This window comes from Pan troglodytes, chromosome 6, assembly GCF_028858775.2.
Source record: "Pan troglodytes isolate AG18354 chromosome 6, NHGRI_mPanTro3-v2.0_pri, whole genome shotgun sequence".
Taxonomy (NCBI): Eukaryota; Metazoa; Chordata; class Mammalia; order Primates; family Hominidae; genus Pan; species Pan troglodytes.
The window spans coordinates 13845129-13864624 of record NC_072404.2 but is presented as its reverse complement, the minus strand read 5'-3'; the positions used below and the strand labels follow the sequence as shown (position 1 = coordinate 13864624).

General features: G+C 35.6%; 1 protein-coding gene and 1 pseudogene across 6 annotated transcripts in view; both read right to left on the bottom strand.

The window, feature by feature from the left end:
* The window catches only part of GLCCI1 (glucocorticoid induced 1), a 120450-nt gene that overhangs the window by 95884 nt on the left and 5070 nt on the right, over positions 1–19496 (bottom strand). The gene's annotated exons all lie outside the window — the stretch shown is intronic.
* On the bottom strand, positions 11004–13193 carry LOC134810404 (peptidyl-prolyl cis-trans isomerase-like 4; annotated as a pseudogene).

The window sequence follows — 19496 nt, the reverse complement described above, 5'->3', positions numbered from 1 at the left end:
CATGGAATCCAACAGTAAAGAGAAATTACTGAGAGTCTAATCAAAATTGAGCAGACAGAAGCAAAGAAAAGAGAAGGTTGAGAAAAAGTTGGACAACGGAGTCAGGAAGAGAGCAGAATCAAGAATTTTTTTAGAAGTCATTTTACAAAAACAGTAAGAGTGGGAGCACTAGAGCCTTGAAGACAGAAATGGTATCATGAACTATCCACCCTATTTAAAAGTACAAAAAAATTCATTTTACTTAAAAAAAAATGAACAACAGAAAATAGCCGATTCTTCCTAAAGTTATCGTAAGGGAATAAAAGCATACAAAGAATAAAAGATGTCCCTATGAATAATGAAAGCATGCCAGAAAGACATGCTCATATAAGATGAAAACTGTGACCTAATATTTCAAAGTAAGCTAAAAATCCTTTTTTAAATGACAACAGTGATGAAAAACCTCATTACTTAAAAAATACTTGGAAATGATGTGTTTGACAGCAAGGAAGATATGAAAATAGAGGTGATCAAACTCAGGAAAAACTTAGAAAAGTTATCAAAACTTATTTTAGGGATGAAGACTAAGTTACAAGAAACACAAGAATGAATAAACACAATGGATAATGCCTTAACAGAAACAGGAAATGGTAAGAAAAAAACTACAGAATTAAAAAAATGAGGAGACAAGATTTCAAGAGAAAGTAATATGTAACATAGGCAAAGAAGGTCCAACATGTGTGTATAACAGGAGTCCCTCAAGAAATGACCAAAGGAACAAAACAAAAAATACTAAAAACTATAATTTTTAAAACTCTCCTAAAATAAAAGATAACTTGAAAGGACATACGGAAAGGACATACTTATATCTGGGGAAAATAATCAACATATCAAATATATTTGATAAAGCTAAAGTGACCTTCAAGTATAAAGGCTACAGATTAAAAAAACTATATCTGAGTTCTTGCTACATAACTAGCAAGAACTTACGGAATATTATTCCTATGAGTCTTTCCTGAAAATCTATTAGAGAATGCTCTTCAATCAAAAGCCTGGAAAGGAATTAACATAAGAACTGGTGGAAGGTGTGAGTCATTGAGCCAGCACCTTTGAAGGAGAAGAGAGCAGCAGTATGTTCAGTATCTCTATGGGCAAGTCTTCCACCACTAAATGAAATAAATGACCATAGAAGGATAGTAAAATTACATTGTTTCCCTCTCAACACATTTGAATTTAAGACTATAAATTTCCAGAATGTCTGATAACTAAATGTGAGTTATTAAATTCCTTCTAGAGCCAGATATATATATATATGAGAGAGAGAGTGAGAAACAGACAGACAGACAGACAGACAGAAAGAAAGAAAAAATAAATTCTAATATTCCTCCAACGTCATTGAATTGGCTAGCCTTAGAGAGGTAAGTTTTCTTCCTAAGTAACCTAGTAAAGAAATCAGCTCCTGCTCAATCTAGAGGAGAAAGTAACTGAAATTGGAGGATTCACACTAAAACCATCAATAGGTTTTTGCCTATTCTCTCCCTCCAAGCCTGACACTCACAAAGTTCCAAGTGCATCCTATGGAAGTCTATAGCAAGAACCAGGAAAGCATTAAGAAATAGTAGTTCCTTTTATGGAGAAAGATATTTGCCATGAGAAATGATGGGATAATGGACTGAGGGGGTTGAAGAAGAGCCATGTAGAAAAGATAGAAGCCTTGAGGAAGATCTTCTCCTTGCAATGGGGTAAATCTAGAAGGGCCTCTTACAGAACAAAGAGAATAACCAGGCTCCTTCCACACTACCTTACCAACTACTGGACATGTCAGTAAAGAACAAAGCATCCCTAAAATTATTTTCAAGGCCAAGAAAAAGCTGATTATGGCTATTAATATTATGGAATCTCCACAAAAGGATAATCAAATTATGCCATGTAAAATGTATTCAGATAGGTGTATGCCTATAATTCCTCTAATTCTGAAAAGTAACATCCTTCCTTGGAAAATTATCAGCATTCTTATTTCCTATTTGAATGAAGAACAGCTAAATATAATACAGAAAACACAACAGTCTCCTAGACAAGTGAATAGCCCTTCTCATGATATCTAAACTGAAAAGTAGAATTCCAAATCCAAATATATTTTAACATACAATTTATAAACAAAAGATTCACACACTTAAACACTTTGCTTATGTAATAACTACAAATTAGCTCGTAACTGTCTAGCAATAGGGTGAAGAGTTAAATCCATGGTTAAATGTAGAAGAGATTAAGGGGAAAGGCCTAGGAAAAAGAGTAACTATTTAACCTGAGTAAGGTATGATTTCCAGCCAAGCTAATCTACTGCTGCAAAGCAAATGATAAATAGAAATCTGTACTGAAATATGTCTGGATACCACTGATTTGCTCAATGCAAAATAATGTAGTAAATTAAATATAGCTCACAAGCTGTATTCTCCCCACCCCCACAATGTGTCCCCAAATCCAGCAATGGTGAATATGTTGTTTACTAGGAAACACAACTAGCTACACTTTTCTAGAGTAAACCCAGAACAAACAGACTCAACAGAATGAAGGCTTCAGAAATACAGAAACACAAGACGTTTATTCTAGCATTTACTTTCATATATATTGACACCAAAGAATCAAATATGTAGCTGTAAAGCAGTAGTTTATCCAAAATTGAGTGCTTCATAAAGTCGGAAAGGCCAAAAGCAGCAGAAAATATCCTGAAGGAAAATGTCTTACAGAAATCATACTTTTGTAGAGGCCACGAGTAAAACACAACACAGTAAAACACCAGTCTATGTCTGCATACACAGAACACCTTTCACCTCAACAATTCTACAAATATTGTGCATAAAAGATTGCCAGGAAGTTTTGCCAAGGATTGAGAGCAACTGAAGAAATAAAACAACCAGCAGCATAAACAAGTGTAGGGCAAAGTGTCATAACATATTGCTGGATAGCATTATGCTTTATTTTCTAAAATAGCCACAAAACTGGGCATTATTATCTTCGTCAAAAAGAGTCAATTGATATTACTGATTGAACTGTGCTTCAGTCAAAATGGCACTGTCCAGGCGATACAAACAAACTACAGTCACAAAGTTTTAGTGTTTACTGTATTTAATTTTTTTCTCCTCAACAAACAAAGAGCACTGTTCACCCTAAGTGCCCAAGAAATGAGTGAATTAATCTCAGATGATAGTTTTAGATACAGCCTGAATCATTAACAATACCTAGAATAGCTGGGGCATTTGGAATACAAAACTGAATAATACCTCCAGATGTACTGGACTCATCTCAAAGTAGGAGGAAAACAAAACCACACCAAGCCAGATAGCTCCAGTGGGTTTTTTCTCTCTCCCTTCACTTCTGATTACATTTTTAAAATCCTTTCTATGTGTTTAGTATTAACAGGTGACAAGAACTGAACTACGCATGTTCGGAGCATTATAAATAATGTAGCTCACTTATTTCTCATGGAGATCACACACTTGTATCTGTCTCTCTTTTCACCTATATCTCAGCTATTTTACTTTCACTTTAGAATGAGACAGGAGAGGAAAAAAACTAACAATCAAAATATGTTTACCTTGCACTTAAATGATTAATGCAAGACTTATCTACCAGGAGGTATGTTCCTAAAAAGCAAGAATGTTGTCATATTTTCATTTATCTGACACCTAGTATATCTACTTACAAAACAGTTGTTAAACTTGTGGCTATCACGAGTGGTCTCCTTAGCCTTTACTATGAAATAAATATTCAAAAATTTAAAATCGCCTGGCATGTATTCTAGACCTCTTTACCAAAGCAGACTTTTGGGAAGAGCCTCAAGTAGAATAGCTCCATATTTCTCCTTAATATCCTTTATGTGAGGCTCATCTAAAATCACTGTGAATAAAGTACAAGACAGTGAAAAAAACAACTTGAATTCAGGTCCAATTGTCATTCTATTTTCCTCATTTATATAAAAGACCATGATTTCTATGCTCTGACATTTTACAAACACAAAAATAGAACAGGTTGATGGAGTGTCTCTTGCATTGACAGATGCACTGCCAACACAAATTAACCATACTTGCCAATGTGACAGATTAGATAAGGAAAGAGAGGAACTCCCAAGGTTAATTTTCAAGGTGGCTCCAATAGCATCAGCTAGTGGACTATCTTCTTCAAACTCTAAAGTACAGTAAGGGTGGTAATGCTAGCCGCTACAATTTAAAATTATAGCTTTATTTTTATAAAAAATTAGTGCCTTATCACAATAAAAGCCCAACATGTATTTTCTGACTGACAGATTGCTTTTTACTTGATCATTTAGGGATTCAGACTTCATTCATCTCATGGCTCTACCATTCCATTAGGACCTTGGTCAGAGTCCTTTACTAGATTCTCTGCATCCAGTTGGCAGATGAGGGAAAAGAAAGAATGAGGAGGACCAAATAAGAATTTTTAAGTTGAACAAGGATGAAAGTGTTCTTTATCATTTAGCCTTATCTAACTGCAGCAGAGGTCAGCAAAGAAAAAAATACAGAACTGCAAAGGGGGCCAGAAATTACAGCCTAGAAGTAGGCACAAGAGGGAGAGAAAAGAGGATTAGGTGAACATATAGGAGTCTACTATAGAAGACTTTTTGTATTATTAATAACTCTATTTGTCTAAATTACTCTTGGAGACAGTCTGTCCAAATTTTAAAGTGACTCTCATTGCATAAGCATCATAATCTGTCACCATAAATAAGATAATCTAACTTAATCACCTACCTTACTCTCCACATTAGGTTCTTAATGACATTTGGTTATTTTCAAAAGTCCTATCTACCCCTAAAAGACAGATTCACTCCAAGAGTATTCTAAATGAAATTCTCCGAAGACATTAAAAAAAAGGACTTCAAAAAGACTAGAAAACATATATAATTCCTCAAGGTGACCTCTTTGAATAGGCTTTTAGAGGAGTGCACTGTTTTCCTTAAAGGATGGTCAGGACTCTCATAACTTATTCGAAAGTCCTTAAGATTTGTCAAAGCAAGGTGGTATGTAATTTCACACTGATGATACTAAGTATCTACTAATAACAATACACCTGATAGTAAAAAAAAAAAAAAAAAACTCTGCTCATCAGCATGAAAACACGTAACACTAGTTGAACTTTCTGGATCCTTTTAACATAGACTTAACCACAAAAACCTTATTGTAAACTGTAAACTCTTATCAACAGAGACTCCAGTGCTGCCTTAGTTCTAGGTTTTGGGATTTGGGGCCATATGGAGATGAAAGACTATATTCTCATATTCCAAACATCATCTTACTGGAAGACTACTACTTACTCTCCAAAAAGCATTATGTCCATCACTCCCATCTCATCTCCAAGAAGACTCCCATTATCTTGGTACTGTTGTTCTCAATTTAATATCATGAGGAAAATAATCTAATTGAACTAATTCATACAAAGATAGTGAGTTTCAAGGATATCTTTTCAGAGATACGCATTTTAAAAAATAAAATGGTGGCTCACTCCTGCAACCCCAGCTCTTTTAAAGGCCAAGGCGGAAGGATAACTTGAGGCCAGAACAGCCTGAACAACATAGTGGAACCCCATTTCTAAAAAAAATAAAGAATAAAAAATAAATTAGCCAGACATGGCGGCATGCACCTGTAGTCCCAGCTACTCGGGAGGCTCAAGTGGAAGGATCGCTTGAGCCCAGGAGTCTGGGGTTACAGTGAACTATGATTATGCCATTACACTCCAGTCTGGGCAACAGAGCGAGACTCTGTCAATAATCAATCAATAAATGACTGTCAACTCAAAAGGATCTCTAAGTAGTAAAATGTCAGGCAATGTGTTAGAGAGAAATAGAAACATTCAAGTAGAGAAATACATTTGGTGGGCAATGAGATCCTGAACAGTCCAGAATTCCTGCCCTCAAGAAACTGACATTTCAGATGAGATGACAAGTGTCTTAAATAGTGACAGTACGATGTAAAGGTGTAAATACAGTGCTTTGAATATTCAAAGAAAGCCACACTTCTCTTTACCTGGAAATGTCAGGAATATTTTGCAGAGAAGCATGATATTGGAAAGCTGTTTGCAAAGAACAGCTAGGGTTTTCAGGCAAAAATCATGTATATTAGAGGCACAAGTATTCCTGACAGGAAAAATATACCCAAAGAAAGTGAGTTCAGTTTGGCAGGAACACAAGGTACACAGTGGAGGATAGTGAGATGAGTCTTTTACCCCTAATTCACCAAGGAACCAACAGAAATCTTTCATTAAAATCAGTTTTTGTGGGGTTTTTTTGTTTTGTTTTGTTTTTAAAGAAAGACTGTGCTTATAGCAGTATAATGATTACATTAAAGATGCAAGACAATTGGCATGGGAAAAGACTTAAGAGGTGACAATTCCAAAAGTCCAAGCAAGAAGTAATAATTAGGACATGGAAAGAATGCAAAAAAACCCCACCATGTTCAGGAGATAATTCTGAGGAGGTAAGACAAGATATAGTGACCAGAAGGATGGGAGAAATGAGTGAGGAGAAAAAGTCAAAGATTATGCTAGTAGGAAGTAAGAACTCAATCCAATGACACTCTAGGTCTGAATATCTCTTAACCATAAAGGCTGGAACCATCATGCCAATAAATGAAGAAACCAACTCCATTTCTGTACCAAGTCTCTGAGTGTAAATTAAAATCATTCAATACTCTTACCTTCATAACTATGCTTCTAATCATATATTACATATGAATCTTTAAAACACATGACTCAAACTTGCAATTATATCGAGTAAAATTTGTTGAATTTTATTAGTTTTATTCTCAGTAACACAGAAAAATACACTAGGTCACTTTTTCTTTTTTTTCTTTTTTGAGTCAGAGTCTCGCTCTGTCGCCCAGGCTGGAGTGCAGTGGCGTGATCTCGGCTCACTGCAAGCTCCGCCTAGCAAGTTCATGCCATTCTCCTGCCTCAGCCTCCTGAGTAGCTGGGACTACAGGTACCTGCCACCCCCCCCTCCTGCTCCCGGCTAATTTTTTGTATTTTTAGTAGAGACAGGGTTTCACCGTGTTAGCCAGGATAGTCTTCATCTCCTGACCTCATGATCCGCCCGCCTCAGCCTCCCAAAGTGCTGGGATTACAGGCAGGAGCCACTGTGCCTGGCCACACTAGGTCACTTTTTCAAAGCATGTAAATTGAATACGAATTCCTGTACTAAGAGAGTATGATATATTCTATTTTGTGAAAAATAGATTGAATACACTTTAAAACTTTTTATACAGACAGTAACAGGATCAAGAAGAAGATAAAAACCATGAGCAAAATATCCAAAGACAGTTATAATGATACTTTAAAAAATTCAGATTTGTAAACTTGTAGAATGTGTAAGGATCATGTCTGTTTTAACTTGCCATACACAGGTACCAACTATAAAAATACTCATTTCCAGCCAATAGAAATGCAGTAATTACACTTTTCAATGCTTGTTTCAAGTTTGAATTTAAATACCAACATAATCTTCCGCTCACAAATTATAAAGCCAACCCCAGCAGAGAAAATTGATACATTTGTTAAGAAAATTAAACTGCAGATAACAGGATTGCCATTCTAAAACTATATTATAGGATTCAGAAGAAAGGATTTATATCTAAACGGATTGATTTTTCTCCAAACCCACACACAACAAACTTACACCTTACCAAATAACTCTGAGGTAAACAGTTCAGTCAAGGTGTTCAGCATTGAATAAATGCTTCCGAGAAGGAAATATAACACTATAAATAGTAAACTTCCCCTGAATCACAAGGAAGACATTCAGGAATATGTCTAGTTGGGTGTTCACTGGTTTTTTTTAATTTAACTTAAAGTTCCAGGATAGATGTGCAGGACGTGCAGGTTTGTTACACAGGTAGATGTGTGCCCATCATTGGTTTTATCTTATACGAAGTGAGCAAATCCTAAGTCACTATCCCTCAGTATATTAAAATTACCTAAAGTATTACGAAAAAGTGATCATGAACCTCTACTCTGTATGGAGAAAATGTCAGGAACCAGGGATTATCCAGTGATTGCTGAAAAAGGAATGTGAACTTTAGGGTGCACATGCTATTACTCTCTTTCTCTTTCTCCCTCTCTCCCTCCTTCCTTCCCTCCCTCTCTCATACACAAACATACACACATTTCCCTTGGTCCTTAAGTATATACAAAAACAATAAATTAAAATCAGCCTGTAGAAATATACAATTATACACAAAATCATAATCTACAGCACTAACCATATTTGTAGTCTAATTATGCTTACTTATTGCTCTGTCCCCCTGACAGTGACAAGAGTAGAAAGTTTTGTGAAAGTTTTTCTTGGAAGAAGGACAGAAATATGAGGCTGGTTAGGAATAATTTCCTAGGGAATTATAACTGAAGTAATACTTTTTTAAATAAGGACAAAATATTCCAGAAAAAGTCTTGGGATATTTATCCAATATAAGCATATCTTTTCACAGAAATGTGAGAAAATCATTAGCATATATGAGTTCCTTCTCTTTTAGGGGTTATTTGAATACCACATTCCTCAGAATTGTAAAACTCAGACAGAAAGGGAATGGAAAAGATGTATTCATGTTCATTTATAATAGCTTCTTAGGATATTAATTTTGCTAAATCTCAGTAGAACATTTTATTCAGCAATGAGAAATTACACTATTCAGTTAATATGTTTTTACAACCTCAGATGAACCTCAACCTTGTGTAACTGACTTCCTAAAAAGTTTGCGTAAATAACATTTTGTAAATTGGATCATTTTACTTGCACATAAGTTAGATATTGTGTAGAGCAAATAACCACCTCAAAATCTGCTTTACAGTTTAAAGTTTTTACATTACGATGAAGTTCAAATTAATATATAATTCACATTCTCCTTACTTGGAGCTCAGTATTACCACAGTTTTTAGGAGGGACTATAAAAACATCAGAATTTTTAATTTGAAGAGCCCACCAAATTTTGGGCATGGATGGTTTAGTTTCTCTAAGTATAACAGATTCAGGGTCAGCACTGGTGGCTCTGTAATACCAGCAGTTTGGGAGCCCAAGGTGAGAGGATTCCTTGAGCCCAGGAGTTCAAGACCAGTCTGGGTAACATACGGAGACCACGTCTCTATAAAAATTAAAAAATTAGCCAGGTGTGGTGGCACACGCCTGTGGTCCTGGATACTCCGGAGGCTAAAATGGGAGGATTGCTGGAGCCCAGGAAGCTGAGGCTGCAGCGAGTCATGATTGCGCCACTGCAATCAGCCTGGGTGACAGAGTGAGACCCTGTCTCAAAAAAAACAAACAAAAATTCAGAAGCTGAGTCCATGGAGCCTCACTAAATCAAAATTCACTTAATAGAACTTTAAATGTAACTTAGAAACTCATTCTGTGGAAATCTATCTTCCATCTTTTAATATGTGGACTATGCTGGCATCACCCATCTTTATCACACCTATCTCTACCAGCAAGAGCACCCAGCTCCTTTTATTTTGTGTGAAAGTCTAAATCAGTGTTTTTCCACCACTACCACTGAATAACAGGCCTTAAATGAAGATAAAAACCATCAGTTACCTAAACTATTAGGCATTTTTACAAAATGGGCAACACAAATATAATCTATTAGTTTTAACCTTTGTCAGATATTCACAGGACTTGCATGCACTAACAATCATTGTTCATGTAGCTGGGTTCAAATCACAGATTTGAACATATATAGCCAAACAGACATCTCTATATAAACCCTATGTAAGGATTTAAAAAATATTTACTGCAAGGCTGGCTTTCTAAACACCAGAAACCATAGTAGATGCTGGAATACTAAAAATGACATGCTATTATTTGGTGCAGCACAGATATTCACCAAAATTACCTTGAATACAGAGTTATAAAAACATCAAGATAAATGAAAAATCATAACTAAACTATCAAAGCCTCTAGAATCACTACATTAACTATGGAATAATACAGTGGGTCAAATAATCAAAGATTCAGCTGCTGCACTATATATTTATCTTATATTTTGAGGCACTTAATTCAATAATAGAATAATATTTTTAAATGAACAAAACAAATATTAATTATAATTCATTTCATTACTTTTCCTATACCTCCCTATTTCCTAAAATTCCTACATACAATTTTATACAGTTTCTTACATGGTTATAGTCAGAGGCCGTAAGATTTTCTTCAGTGTTCCATATGCCCATAAAAAAGAAAAGCCACAAAATATGATTCATTTAACATTGTTTGCTTTACCAACAAGTTAACTATAACACGTACTTCATTAAACAGGAATATCTGCATAAAGACATTATTTTTTGACCACATGTTTAATACAAAGTACAATGGGGCAAGTGTCCTAAAGACTAGCTAACATAACTGAATAGTAATATTAAAGGCTATAATTCTAATATTTTTTATAATTTGGCATTATTTTATACAAATGAAGATACTCATAGCACGTGATCAAGCTCTATAACTCCTAGACAGACAATGCTCACAGCAGCAGTTTCAGCAGCAAAAACAAAAATAAATAAAACTCAAATGTACATCAACAGAACAATAAGTATTCATATAAGACAATACAGCAATAAAAATGAAAGTCACAGAAGTAAACAAACATTATGCCATTTATACAAAATTGAGAAACATACAAAATTAACATTTCATTTAGAGATACCTATGTACAAAGCAAATGACAAACACAAATTTCCAAATAATTACTTGAGAGGGAGAGGGTTCTTAGGGGACTTCTAAAGTATAGGCAATATTCTAGATCTTAAGCTGGCTGATGAGTATACAGATATTCATATTCATTATCCCTTTGCCTTATAAACACGTTTATGTATTTTTGTAGTATAAATACTTCATTTTAAAAGAAGAGTAAAAATGTGAAAGACTTCAAAAATGAAGACTACCATTTATGTATAATAACATTAGTGTAAAAAAGTATACAAAGAAAATGTTGAGTTCTTTCAGTGCCCTATATAATCAGTATTAATAATCTAAAGGGCGATAATCCTAGTATGAAAAAAATAACAAGCTCTGACACAAAATCTGAACACCTGCTTTCCTGGCACTCTAAGTTAGACAAGGGTGAATATGTTAGCCACTCAATTCTGCCTCTTCATCTTTCATCTGTACTTAGATTTTTCTTTATCTTTCGATTTCTTTGGACTTCTGCTTCAGTCTCTTTTTACTCCTTTCTCTTTCGTAAAGATGTCTGGTATTTGGATTTCTGACTATTACTATAATGGCCATTCCTCTCTCGTGATCAGCTACGATTGCAGTTCTGAGTTCGGTCTCTCTCTTTACTCTTTCGTTTCTCCCAACAGCTTTCTTCTTCTTCGTAGTGACCAAACTCCAAACTTTCTCATACTTATCTGGATTAGTATTTTTGATTGGTATCTAGTCTTCATCTTCTTTTACTTCAGAGCAGTGATGGGTTTTCTTCTTGTGATTTTTACTTGTGTGTGAGTGACTTGACTTGGAGTCTTCTGCCTGCTCATCTAGTACAACATTATATTTTGCCTCCTGTTTGGGCTTACTTTATCTTTCAGAACCAAATTAGATGGTTTATCCTGTTCCTTTTTATACTCCTTTAAATCATTCTTGGTGTATTTCCCACTTTTTCCTTCCATTTAACCTTTGTAACAGACTGGCTAAAATCCATGTTTTCTTCTGTCATCTATAAGTATATTGTCCATTTTGAAGAAGGCTTTCTCATAATCTTCTTCCTTTTCAAATTCAATAAAAGCATACATCTGTAATCCCAGCACTTTGGGAGGCCAGGGCAAGTGAATCACCTGAGGTCAGGAATTCGAGACCAGCCTGGCCAATATGGCAAACCCCTGTCTCTACTAAAAATACAAAAATTAGCCGGGTGTGGTGGCGCACGCCTGTAGTCCCAGCTACTTGGGAGGCTAAGGGAGGAGAATCACTTGAACCCAGGAGGCAGAGGCTGCAGTGAGCCGAGATCGTGCCACTGCACTCCAGCTTAAGCAACAGAGTGAGACTCCATCTCAACAAAAAAAGAAAGAAAGAAAGAGAGAGAGAGAGAGAGAGAGAGAGAAAGAAAGAAAGAGAAAGAAAGAAAGAAAGAAAGAAAGAAAGAAAGAAAGAAAGAAAGAAAGAAAGAAAGAACGAACAGAGGATTTCTCCTGTCTTCCAGTCCCAGATAACTTCACAACTTCTTATTGGCCCAAATCTAGAGAGTATTATATCCAGATCCTCATCTGTGGTCACTGGATTCAATTTGCATACACAGATTTTTCTGGAGGTTTAATATCTGCATCAGGTAGGTCTCCCACCATCTCTAAAAGTAAAGCCTGAGTTTTAGCTTCTTTTTCTGCCTTTATTTCTTCTACTTCTTCGGCTGACCTTCGTTTGAAATGATCAATTTCTTCATCTGCGTCAACTCTACCACTCTTTAATTGTTCCCTTGTAGGTTCTGGTGATTGGTCAGGGATTAATAAATCAGGAATGTCATCAAAATGGACCATCTAAAATCACTATATAATTTATCCTGATATCCTGATATGGTACAAAGTCCTTGTCAACAAAGGTCTCATTAATTTTCTTAATTATGTCAATGCCTTCTGTCACCTCACCAAATACTGTATGGTACCATCAAGGTAATCTAGATTTTCTCCTGTAGTGATAAGAAACTGAGATCCATGTTGATCACTGTCATTATTCACCATGGACATTGTGCCCTTCTTCTTGTGCTTAATTCTTGGGACGTTTTCTGTCTCAAAAAAGCTTGCTTGATCACCATACAATCCTAGGCCAAAAATAGACTCTCCTCCACGACCAGTCCCTGTAGGACCAACAGTTTGTATGATAAAATACCTTTGTATACTGTGAATAAGGCAATAACTGTAATATTTTATTTTGTAATATCTCAAGAAATTAAAGCAGGCGAGTACCTTCTAGGTGCTTGGCACTGCCATCACAAATGCCATTAAACTGTGGTAACTGCTCTCAAAAAGTTCACAGTTGCAAGGCTGCTGCTCAGTGTACAAATTGACAACCACATTGCCCAAAGTAGTCTCCAGTAGAACCGCCATGGCACCCACTCCTCCTCAGCTATAAGCCCTGGTGAGGTCACTAATATTCTTTAAGGCAAAAACTAAAAGTCAATAGAAACTGAAAATAGGTAAAGTCTGATTATAAGAAAGAAAAATAGGGCCAGGTCCAGTGGCTCACACCTATAATCCCAGCAGTTTGGGAGGCCAAGGCAGGTGGATCACTTGAGGCCAGGAGTTCGAAACCCCATCTCTACTAAAAATACAAAAAATTAGCCAAGTGTGGTGGCACACTCCCGTGGTCCCAGCTATTTGGGAGGCTGAGGCAGGAGGCAGAGGTTGCAGTGAGCCAAGATTGTGCCACTGTGCTCCAGCCTGGGTGACACAGCGAGACACTGCCAGAAAGAAAGACAGAAAGATAAAGAAAGAATAAAAGAAAAGAAAGAAAAATGGGTCACTGCATTCAGCCAAAATTTCAGGTAAATGGTGACATAATACATGAAAAGTTTGTCACTTCCCATTCTAGCTCAGCAATAGCAGACATTTAGGCAAAGCCAATTCTTCCTTATCTCAACAGCCTCACAAGGCATCACTGCCCAAGATTACTACACAGTATTATTACTACATATTACTACACTACTACACAAGAAGCCACCTCCAACAATACAGTTCAGACTTCTGCAGTAATGTATATGTATGCAGAGAAAGAAAGGGCCAGTGACATCATCCTAGGCTAAACTATAGTATAATATTATAATAGGTAAAGGCAGCAAGACACGTTAGATGTAAGTATGTTATAGAAACCATAGGATGAAACAATTAATATTTCAAGCTTCATCTAATGAAAGAAAAATACACATAAACAGAGTGGCAACTTCAAAACAGAACACCAGAAAAAGCTCAAGCTAACTTAGAAATAAATAATTCATATATAAAATCTAAAACTCAGTGAGAATAGCCTATTTCTGAACAAGGATAATTCATTTAAAATCTGCTAAGAATTTGACCCACTATTTGTTACCTAAAAAGATAAAAAGTGAGCAAATGCAATTCCCTGAATGCGTTTTTTTTTACAAACTAAGAGGTCACTCTGGCATGTAAAGCATTAATAGACCTTTGAAATACACTTTTTAAGCTCTATGATCGAAATATTGCAGAATACTGTAGCTTTTTTCAAAAATCTAATCTCTGAGCACAGTCTAAATCCTCACTTTTGCAATACTAATGAAACTGCATTTAGCAATGTTTGCCAACACCAGTTTAGTTAAGTCCTAGACACTTAAATGATCTGACATAAAGCAGGAAGAGGACTGTTGATTGATTCTTTTAGGGGCAATGTGTCAGAGTAACTCCAAGAATACTTTAGAAGAAATAAAATGACACTTACAAAACTTCGAAAGATATTATAAATACATTTTGTTTATAATTAGCTAATATAAACCAATCTATATTTTACTATGATATTTTTGTACCTTCATAGAAAGATCACTTCACAAGTTTGTATGAGGAATAGTAAAGTTTCCATATGGCTAGACTTGATGTAACCCTGAGCCACTGAGTCCTACTGTTTTTATTATCTTCTAAGATACCAGCATTACACTTCACTAATTCAATGTACAACTGATATATTTAACTAGAAAAGTAAATATAATTACAGAAGAAATGTTATGAGAAACTTTATCCATCACAAAGACTCTATATAATACTTTTGCTCTCCTAACAATAAACACAATTTCTAATGTTACTTATAAAAGAAAATCATTTCCACATTAACTACAATGCAGAACTTATAGTAAGCACAAATGACATTGAAAAAATGCCAAAACACCCTGGAAGAAATTATTAAAATAGAGATTAAAATTTATTTTCTGTATTACATCAACAAACCTAAAAGAAGTGAAAGAGCCAAGTACATATAAATAATTTTTTTAAGGTAGTGTGCATTGCTTTGCCATGACAGTGTTGTATAAAAAGATACTATGTTAAATGTTGCTAAAATATCAAAGGATGATAAATGTAGAGAATCATAATTATGGGGCTGAAGGTAGCCTTATAATACATTATAAATGGGCAGATTTTTTAAAGTTTACATTGCCAAATATGAATACACAAAAAAGAGACCTTATTCTACCCAGATTTTGAACTTTCATGTGAAAGGAAGTTTTTAAAAATCAAATGCTAAATTCTGTCTAAACAAAGTGATAGGTCCTTTAGGGACCAAAGGGAAGGCCCAATGATGGCATAATTACTGGGGATACTTACAGCTATTTTAAGTTCCATGCACCCTAGCGTCTAGTCCCATTTAGCTTTCTCTTCTTCCCTCACCGCCCCAAAGCTATATTTAGCCTTTCTATGACTTAACTGTATAAGCAGTGGGATAATACATTGTGCATACTTTCCTGCCCCATAACTAACTGGGTTCCAACAACAACTTTCAGCTATCTTGAAGTCAGGACTTAGAGCATTACAAGAGCCCTGTGCACGCTGCCTGACCTTGGGCAAATTACTTAACTTCCCAGGACCTCATTTCCTCATCTGTGAAAAGAGGTTAATAAAAGTACCTTATATTGGATTCTACCAAAGATTATTAGTTGGCATAAAAGCTCAATAAATAAAAATTTTAAGAATCATCTAGTCTAATAAACTTTCTTTTCCTTTCAATAGCAGAATCTTTTCCCTACCCAACCAAAATCTTAAAAAGTCTATCCCCTTCATTTTAAAGACACAGAAGATAAGATGCAGAGTTAGTGGCTTGTCATAAGACAAATGTCAAAACTCAAAAGAGAACTCAAGTTTCTTGACTCCAAATTTAGTATTTCCCAGGATACATTTATGCCTCTACGTCATGTCTATGGAACCATTTGGAAAATAATTGCTTTGGCCTTTCATTTGATAATTAGTTCTAGAGAAAACAGCCCGGTTATACTATCAAGGACCAGTTCAGTCAAACATGCTTTGCTCCACCTTCATCAGAAAAACAGGAAATAATCCCAAAAGCAAATTTATAGAATCAGTTATAGCACAAGTCTAGTCAGTCAATACTCATTCAGTCTTATTCTCAATATCATCTATAGTAATCATTTTTATGTATATAAGTTATCAATAATAGTTATTAATAAAGCTAATCAAGCCACAAGGAGTTCGTTTATGTCTTATTCACTGTGCTTAACAATCAAGTGTGTAAGAACGTTAGAAAATGTTTCATCAGAAAGTTAACTTTTTAGTAATGTCAAAGTTAAAATTAGCTATACGGACTATTCACAAAAGTTTTCTTTATGGCTACACAGAATAAATAAGGAATTATTACTGTCAGTAGTTAATAAGTATTTGATCTTCAGTAACACTAGACAGGAAGTTGTAGCAGTTTTCACCTTTTCATTACGAAACACATCTAGATGGTTGGTGGATTTCTTAACTTTTTTTTTTTTTTTTTTGAGACAGCACCCCACTCTAGCACCCAGGCTGGAGTGCAGTAGGGTGATTTCAGCTCACTGTAACCTCTGCCGCCTGGACTCAAGTGATCCTCCTTGAGGATCACTCAGGAGGATCCTGAGTAGCTGGACTACAGGAGTGTCCCACCATACCCAGGCTAATTTTTATATTTTGTGCAGAGGCAAGGTCTTGTTATGTTGCTCAGGTTGGTCTTGAAATCCTGAACTCAAGCCATCTGCCTGCCTCAGCTTCCCAAAGTGCTGGGATTACAGGTGTGAGCCACCATGCCCAGCAGGATTTCTTAACAATTCTAATAACCTGGTAGACAATTTTGGACACTGACCTTGCCACACAACCATGGGTTACTAGTTTTCCTTTCCTTTCTTTTATTTCCTTTCCTTTTTCCTTTCTCCTTTCCTTTTCTCTCTTTTTTTTTTTTTTTTTTTTTTGAGATGGAGTTTCACTCTTGTTGCCCAAGCTGGAGTGCAATGGCATGATCTCAGCTCACTGCAACCTCCACCTCCCAGGTTCAAGCGACTTTCGTGTCTCAGCCTCCCGAGTAACTGGGATTATAGAGGCGTACCATCATGCCCGGCTAATTTCTGTATTTTTAGTAGAGACAGGGTTTCACCATGTTGGCCAGGCTGGTCTCGAACTCCTGATCTCAAGTAATCTGCCCACCACAGCCTCCCAAAGTGCTGGGATTACAGGCATGAGCCACTGCGCCCAGCCCACTAGCTTCTTTAAATCATCATTCTTTTTGGTGAGCCATCATTAAGGTATACGATGGTGGACTTCATTAAGTTATATACGTACACTGTTCAACCCACAAATTGCAGGCTCTTGGAAGCCTGTTGTCTTTTGGGAGGGCTGAATCAACCTAGTGCCAGTTGCTGGGACAATCACTTGAGACCAGTCTCTGTTTAGTGATTCCTGAAGCTTCCATCAGTTTAGCACCATATGTAATTAACTTTTAACATTTATGAAGAGAGAAAAGGGGAGAAAAGCACTTATACTCACTATAAAGTGATTCGAGGACAGTACCGATTCTGAATACACACAAGAAAGCCCAGATACAATCATGTTCCTATCTTCAGAAACAAGAATTTCTCTCTCTGTCTATCTCAGAAACAAGGATTTCTCTCTCACACACACACATTCTCTCTGTCTCTTTCTCCTTATATGCAAGAAAGAAATGGAGAAAAATGGCCAATCCATCTATATTTTATTTTAGTTACATTCAACAAACTAGGTCTCACATTTTTACACATTCTGAAAATGTCAGACCATACCCCAGCACAGTGTAATAGTGTCATGGAAACAAAAGAAAACCAATTCCTTTGTCATTCTTTTAGCTTAGAAATCACAGCTGATCATCAACATTAGAGTCTTTTTGAGTTAGGAGCAACAGGATAGTCTTATGGAATGAACACTGGATCTGGAATGAGAAGATCCACATCCTAAATCCTTGCTGAATCAAAGTATACATTGCTTGGTATATAGTTAGCACACAAATATATGTTTTCTTCCTTCCTACCTAAAACTAGAGACACAGCATAGTATAGGGGAAGTCACTGAGGTATTCATGAACTTGGTATGTGCCTTAATAACATTCACTGGGAATAAACAACACTGCTTAAAGGTGTCTGCCATGTTTGTTCATGCTACAATGAAATACTTTTCCACAATTTGTTCGTAAGTAAAATCCTTAGATTTTTCAGAATTACTGCTAATCCATTATAATTTGTTTTTCAGAATAAGCACAAAAATTCTTCTAGAATAGCCAAATGATGCGTCAACTTATGGTCACTTTCAAGGGTCCAAATGAAGAGTAGAGGGAAATACAGGTAGTATCTGCCTTCCATCAGTTCCCTAGGCTTTCTATATCAATATATGAGTACTTGTGTTCTCTTTCCTCCACTTACTTTTGGCAGAAACCAGAAGTTAGATAAATTCAACCTATTGTTAAAATAATTAAACAGTATGTAGCACAAAAAGAGTGTCAGTGATTTAGCTTCTTAGACACTTAATAAAAGAATAAATTATATACTGAAGACAAAAAGCAGTGCCAGACACAGACTAGGACAGGGGCTGCCAAAAAGTCTATCTTAGTGGTGTCTGGAAATGTTAAGTTCTGGAGAAAAGACCAAACTAAAATTAAGAAGATCTAAGTCATTAGACTATACTCTTTGGCAGATTATTAACTACCTGTGAACATTTTAATAAAACAGACTTTTAGAATTTTTTAAAATTTCAGACTAAGGAAAACCCTCTCCGACTAGCCATTTGTTGAACACTGTCATTTATTTCCATTCCACTCACTGCTGTGGAGCCCAGTTACTCCCTTATTTTCTTATTCACATGTAGTCTGACTTATCACAAGTAAAACAAAAATCACAAGGACGCCATTATCCTTCAACATTTCCCCAAAGTACAAATCCTAATTTGCATTAAGTCCTTACAGAAACGTACACTGCAGTCCTTCTGTAAAAAGTACTGTAATTAATAAAATGATTTCCAGTTCAATATATACACACAGAACTTTACATACAGTTAAAAACTGATTAAGATGATTTACACATGCTAGGTATTCAATATTCAATACGCTTACAATAACAGTTATTTGAGAGGAATATAATCTTTGAACATAAGACCACAGATTTTGATTAAATAACTATAAATTCATTTATCCATTTTGCTATTCACTGATTGATCTAGAAATTTTAGGCACCATGAGATAACTGATGGAAAAAAATAGTTCTGTAAATAATGAACACTGCTGCTCTCTAGCATAGTTTTCTGAGAATGAAAACCTTTCCCAAAAGTCAGTATGTGAAACCTGTCTCTTTAGAAAAAGCTAAAACGTTAATGTAGAAGAAAGCTTTGAAACAAGTATCTATAAGCACTCAAGGAAAATTAATTAATTTTAAAATGGAAAGGGAGGATCTTAATTTTCAAGAATAGCCTGAGAATAAACTTTATAGAAAGAGAATATCTGAGTATCTCTTTTAAAAGAGAAAAAGTTATTAAAATTTTTT